This window comes from Triticum aestivum, chromosome 3A, assembly GCF_018294505.1.
Source record: "Triticum aestivum cultivar Chinese Spring chromosome 3A, IWGSC CS RefSeq v2.1, whole genome shotgun sequence".
Classification (NCBI taxonomy): Eukaryota; Viridiplantae; Streptophyta; class Magnoliopsida; order Poales; family Poaceae; genus Triticum; species Triticum aestivum.
The window spans coordinates 584,694,139-584,701,255 of record NC_057800.1 but is presented as its reverse complement, the minus strand read 5'-3'; positions in this window follow the sequence as shown (position 1 = coordinate 584,701,255).

Sequence of the window (7,117 nt, the reverse complement as noted above, 5' to 3'; positions counted from 1 at the left end):
TTTCTGATCGCAACACTGCAATTCAGTCAACCCTGCCGGCCGTTTACAAGTACCTTCGAATGTTCTAACAAATACTCGGGCGAGATCTTCCCAAGTATAAATGCTACTAGGTGCTAACTGATTCAGCCATGCTCTAGTCGAGCCCTCCAACATCAGAGGAAGGTGCTTCATGGCCACTTCATGACTGCTGCCACCAATCTGGACAGCCACTCGGTAGTCTTCAAGCAAAGTGTCAGGCTTGGACTCACCAGTGAACTTACTGACTCCAGTCGCCAACCTGAAGTTGAGGGGTGAATCACTGCAGCCCTGATGGCTCTGCTGAAGCACTCTGGACCTGAGACATGCACTTTGCTGCTGGTTCGTAGATCTCTGCCATGACCCTCTCGGTGAGCTCTGTTTCTGTCGACCAAGCCCTGAACGAGAATAGATCTTGCATCAAAGCCTGGCTCCCTGGGGTCGACTGGAATCCTTCGCCCAACACTGTGAGGGCGCCTGTCATCATGTTGCCGAGGCACGTACTACCCACTCCTTGGGGGAGGCGTGGGCATTCGACGACGATCATCGCGATCGACTCGGTGTTCATACTGCTCATGGTTTCTGTACTGATCTTGTCGATGTCCACATCCCTCACGCCTCGGGAGCGATCTTGGGCTGTGAGCCGACTGAACTGTATCGGCAACTACGGATCTGCTATGGATCCTATTCCACGACTGAGATACCGCCGTATTCTGCTCTCCCGCCGCACGGAGCAAAGCTCGGATCTGTATCAGACCTCGATCAGCTTCTGACTAGGAAGGTTGGATCAACTCCGCTATCCGGGCTGCAACTGTGAGATTCTGGATCGGGGTTCGGTATACTTGAGTCGGAGGCGGAAAAATTTGGCGTTGACTGGATTCGGGAGCACGCTGCCGAGCGCGATCATCGAGTGCGCGCTGGAGGTTCTCCAGTCGTGTGCGCTCAGCCAAGTTGGCCAGGCGCGCCTGCTCTAAGGCCTGGGCCTCAGGGGTTTCTCCAACTATAGGAGTATGCAGTGAAGGAAATATGCCCTAGAGGCAATAATAAAGTTATTATTTATTTCCTTATAATCATGATAAAAGGTTTATTATTCATGCTAGAATTGTATTAACCGGAAACATAATACATGTGTGAATACATAGACAAACAAAGTGTCACTAGTATGCCTCTACTTGACTAGCTCGTTAATCAAAGATGGTTATGTTTCCTAACCATGAACAATGAGTTGTTATTTGATTAACGGGATCACGTCATTAAGAGAATGATCTGATTGACATAACCCATTCCATTAGCTTAGCACCCGATCATTTAGTATGTTGCTATTGCTTTCTTCATGACTTATACATGTTCCTGTAACTATGAGATTATGCAACTCCCGTTTACCGGAGGAACACTTTGGGTACTACCAAACGTCACAACATAACTGGGTGATTATAAAGGAGTACTACAGGTGTCTCCAAAGGTACATGTTGGGTTAGCGTATTTCGAGATTAGGTTTTGTCACTCCGATTGTCGGAGAGGTATCTCTGGGCCCTCTCGGTAATGCACATCACATAAGCCTTGCAAGCATTGCAACTAATGAGTTAGTTGCGAGATGATGTATTACGGAACGAGTAAAGAGACTTGCCGGCAACGAGATTGAACTAGGTATGGGATACCGACGATCGAATCTCGGGCAAGTAACATACCGATGACAAAGGGAACAACGTATGTTGTTATGCGGTCTGACCGATAAAGATCTTCGTAGAATATGTAGGAGCCAATATGGGCATCCAGGTCCCGCTATTGGTTATTGACCGGAGACATGTCTCGGTCATGTCTACATTGTTCTCGAACCCGTAGGGTCCGCACGCTTAAGGTTACGATGACAGTTATATTATGAGTTTAGGCATTTTGATGTACCAAAGGTTGTTCGGAGTCCCGGATGTGATCACGGACATGACGAGGAGTCTCGAAATGGTCGAGACGTAAAGATTGATATATTGGAAGCCTATGTTTGGATATCGGAAGTGTTCCGGGTGAAATCGGGATTTTACCGGAGTACCGGGAAGGTTACCGGAACCCCCCGGGAGCTAAATGGGCCATGATGGGCCTTAGTGGAAAAGAGAAGAGGCAGCCCTACATGGGCTGCGCACCACCCCCTTCCGCTAGTCCTATTAGGACTAGGAGAGGTGGCCGGCCCCCTCTCTCTCTCTTTTCCCCCTCCGCGAATCCTATTCCAACTAGGATTGGGGGGGGGGGGGAATCCTACTCCCAGAGGGAGTAGGACTCTCCTGGCGCGCCACACCTTGGCCGGCCAGCCTCCCCCTCTAGTCCTTTATATACTGAGGCAGAGGCACCCTAGAACACACAAGTTGATCCACGTGATCTATTCCTTAGCCGTGTGCGGTGCCCCCAGCCACCATATTCCTCGATAATACTGTAGCGGAGTTTAGGCGAAGCCCTGCTGCTGTAGTGCATCAAGATCATCACCATGCCATCATGCTGACAGAACTCTTCCCCGACACTTTGCTGGATCGGAGTCCGGGGATCATCATCGAGCTGAACGTGTGCTCGAACTCGGAGGTGCCGTAGTTTCGGTGCTTGATCGGTCGGATCGGGAAGACGTATGACTACTTCCTCTACGTTGCGTCAACGCTTCCGCAGTCAGTCTGCGTGGGTACATAGACAACACTCTCCCCTTTCATTGCTATGCATCACCATGATCTTGCGTGTGCGTAGGAAAATTTTGAAATTACTACGAAACCAACATTGGCATCCGAGCCTAGGTTTTATGGTTTGATGTTATTTGCACGAGTAGAACACAAGTGAGTTGTGGGCGATATAAGTCATACTGCCTACCAGCATGTCATACTTGGTTCGGCGGTATTGTTGGACGAGACGACCCAGACCAACATTACGCGTACGCTTACGCGAGACCGGTTCCCCCGACGTGCTTTGCACACAGGTGGCTTGCGGGCGACTGTCTCTCCAACTTTAGTTGAACCAAGTGTGGCTACGCCCGGTCCTTGCGAAGGTTAAAACGGGGTCTATTTGACAAACTATCATTGTGATTTTGATGCGTAGGTGAGATTGGTTCTTGCTTAAGCCCGTAGCAGCCACGTAAAACTTGCAACAACAAAGTAGAGGACGTCTAACTTGTTTTTGCAAGGCATGTTGTGATGTGATATGGTCAAGGCATGATGCTGAATTTTATTGTATGAGATGATCATGTTTTGTAACCAAGTTATCGGCAACTGGCAGGAGCCATATGGTTGTCGCTTTATTGTATGCAATGCAATCGCGATGTAATGCTTTACTTTATTACTAAATGGTAGTGATAGTCGTGGAAGCATAAGATTGACGAGACGACAACGATGCTACGATGGAGATCAAGGTGTCGCGCCGGTGACGATGGTGATCATAACGGTGCTTCGGAGATGGAGATCACAAGCACAAGATGATGATGGCCATATCATATCACTTATATTGATTGCATGAGATGTTTATCCTTTTATGCATCTTATCTTGCTTTGATTGACGGTAGCATTATAAGATGATCTCTCACTAAATTATCAAGAAGTGTTCTCCCTAAGTATGCACCGTTGCCAAAGTTCGTCGTGCCCAGACAGCACGTGATGATCGGGTGTGATAAGCTCTATGTCCATCTACAACGGGTGCAAGCCAGTTTTGCACACGCAGAATACTCAGGTTAAACTTGACGAGCCTAGCATATGCAGATATGGCCTCGGAACACGGAGACCGAAAGGTCGAGCGTGAATCATATAGTAGATATGATCAACATAACGATGTTCACCATTGAAAACTACTCCATCTCAAGTGATGATCGGTTATGGTTTAGTTGATTTGGATCACGTAATCACTTAGAAGATTAGAGGGATGTCTATCTAAGTGGGAGTTCTTAAGTAATTTGATTAATTGAACTTAAACTTATCATGAACTTAGTACCTGATAGTATCTTGCTTGTTTATGTTGATTGTAGATAGATGGCTCGTGTTGTTGTTCCGTTGAATTTTAATGCGTTCCTTGAGAAAGCAAAGTTGAAAGATGATGGTAGCAATTATACGGACTGGGTCCGTAACTTGAGGATTATCCTCATTGCTGCTCAGAAGAATTACGTCCTAGAAGCACCGCTGGGTGCCAGGCCTGCTGCTGGAGCAACACCAGATGTTATGAACGTCTGGCAGAGCAAAGCTGATGACTACTCGATAGTTCAGTGTGCCATGCTTTACGGCTTAGAATCGGGACTTCAACGACGTTTTGAACGTCATGGAGCATATGAGATGTTCCAGGAGTTGAAGTTAATATTTCAAGCAAATGCCCGGATTGAGAGATATGAAGTCTCCAATAAGTTCTATAGCTGCAAGATGGAGGAGAACAGTTCTGTCAGTGAGCATATACTCAAAATGTCTGGGTATAATAATCACTTGATTCAATTGGGAGTTAATCTTCCGGATGATTGCGTCATTGACAGAATTCTCCAATCACTGCCACCAAGCTACAAGAGCTTCGTGATGAACTATAATATGCAAGGGATGAACAAGACTATTCCCGAGCTCTTCGCAATGCTGAAAGCTGCGGAGGTAGAAATCAAGAAGGAGCATCAAGTGTTGATGGTTAACAAGACCACTAGTTTCAAGAAAAAGGGCAAAGGGAAGAAGAAGGGGAACTTCAAGAAGAACAGCAAGCAAGTTGCTGCTCAGGAGAAGAAACCCAAGTCTGGACCTAAGCCTGAAACTGAGTGCTTCTACTGCAAGCAGACTGGTCACTGGAAGCGGAACTGCCCCAAGTATTTGGCGGATAAGAAGGATGGCAAGGTGAACAAAGGTATATGTGATATACATGTTATTGATGTGTACCTTACTAGAGCTCGCAGTAGCACCTGGGTATTTGATACTGGTTCTGTTGCTAATATTTGCAACTCGAAACAGGGACTACGGAATAAGCGGGCACTGGCAAAGGACGAGGTGACGATGCGCGTGGGAAACGGTTCCAAAGTCGATGTGATCGCGGTCGGCACGCTACCTCTACATCTACCTTCGGGATTAATATTAGACCTAAATAATTGTTATTTGGTGCCAGCGTTGAGCATGAACATTATATCTGGATCTTGTTTGATGCGAGACGGTTATTCATTTAAATCAGAGAATAATGGTTGTTCTATTTATATGAGTAATATCTTTTATGGTCATGCACCTTTGAAGAGTGGTCTATTTTTGATGAATCTCGATAGTAGTGATACACATATTCATAATGTTGAAGCCAAAAGATGCAGAGTTGATAATGAAAGTGCAACTTATTTGTGGCACTGTCGTTTAGGTCATATCGGTGTAAAGCGCATGAAGAAACTCCATACTGATGGACTTTTGGAACCACTTGATTATGAATCACTTGGTACTTGCGAACCGTGCCTCATGGGCAAGATGACTAAAACACCGTTCTCCGGTACTATGGAGAGAGCAACAGATTTGTTGGAAATCATACATACCGATGTATGTGGTCCGATGAATATTGAGGCTCGTGGCGGATATCGTTATTTTCTCACCTTCACAGATGACTTAAGCAGATATGGGTATATCTACTTAATGAAACATAAGTCTGAAACATTTGAAAAGTTCAAAGAATTTCAGAGTGAAGTTGAAAATCATCGTAACAAGAAAATAAAGTTTCTACGATCTGATCGTGGAGGAGAATATTTGAGTTACGAGTTTGGTGTACATTTGAAAAATTGTGGAATAGTTTCGCAACTCACGCCACCCGGAACACCACAGCGTAATGGTGTGTCCGAACGTCGTAATCGTACTTTACTAGATATGGTGCGATCTATGATGTCTCTTACTGATTTACCGCTATCGTTTTGGGGTTATGCTTTAGAGACGGCCGCATTCACGTTAAATAGGGCACCATCAAAATCCGTTGAGACGACGCCTTATGAACTGTGGTTTGGCAAGAAACCAAAGTTGTCGTTTCTTAAAGTTTGGGGCTGCGATGCTTATGTGAAAAAGCTTCAACCTGATAAGCTCGAACCCAAATCGGAGAAATGTGTCTTCATAGGATACCCAAAGGAGACTGTTGGGTACACCTTCTATCACAGATCCGAAGGCAAGACATTCGTTGCTAAGAATGGATCCTTTCTAGAGAAGGAGTTTCTCTCGAAAGAAGTGAGTGGGAGGAAAGTAGAACTTGACGAGGTAACTGTACCTGCTCCTTTATTGGAAAGTAGTACATCACAGAAAACTGTTTCTGCGACACCTACACCAATAAGTGAGGAAGCTAATGATGATGGTCATGAAACTTCAGATCAAGATACTACTGAACCTCGTAGATCAACCAGAGTAAGATCCGCGCCAGAGTGGTACGGTAATCCTGTTCTGGAAATCATGCTACTAGATCATGATGAACCTACGAACTATGAAGAAGCGATGGTGAGCCCAGATTCCGCAAAGTGGCTTGAAGCCATGAAATCTGAGATGGGATCCATGTATGAGAACAAAGTATGGACTTTGGTTGACTTGCCCGATGATCGGCAAGCAATTGAGAATAAATGGATCTTCAAGAAGAAGACTGACGCTGATGGTAATGTTACTGTCTACAAAGCTCGACTTGTCGCGAAAGGTTTTCGGCAAGTTCAAGGGATTGACTACGATGAGACCTTCTCACCCGTAGCGATGCTTAAGTCCGTCCGAATCATGTTAGCAATTGCCGCATTTTATGATTATGAAATTTGGCAATGGATGTCAAAACTGCATTCCTGAATGGATTTCTGGAAGAAGAGTTGTATATGATGCAACCAGAAGGTTTTGTCGATCCAAAAGGAGCTAACAAAGTGTGCAAGCTCCAGCGATCCATTTATGGACTGGTGCAAGCCTCTCGGAGTTGGAATAAACGCTTTGATAGTGTGATCAAAGCATTTGGTTTTATACAGACTTTCGGAGAAGCCTGTATTTACAAGAAAGTGAGTGGGAGCTCTGTAGCATTTCTGATATTATATGTGGATGACATATTACTAATTGGAAATGATATAGAATTTCTGGATAGCATAAAGGGATACTTGAATAAGAGTTTTTCAATGAAAGACCTCGGTGAAGCTGCTTACATATTA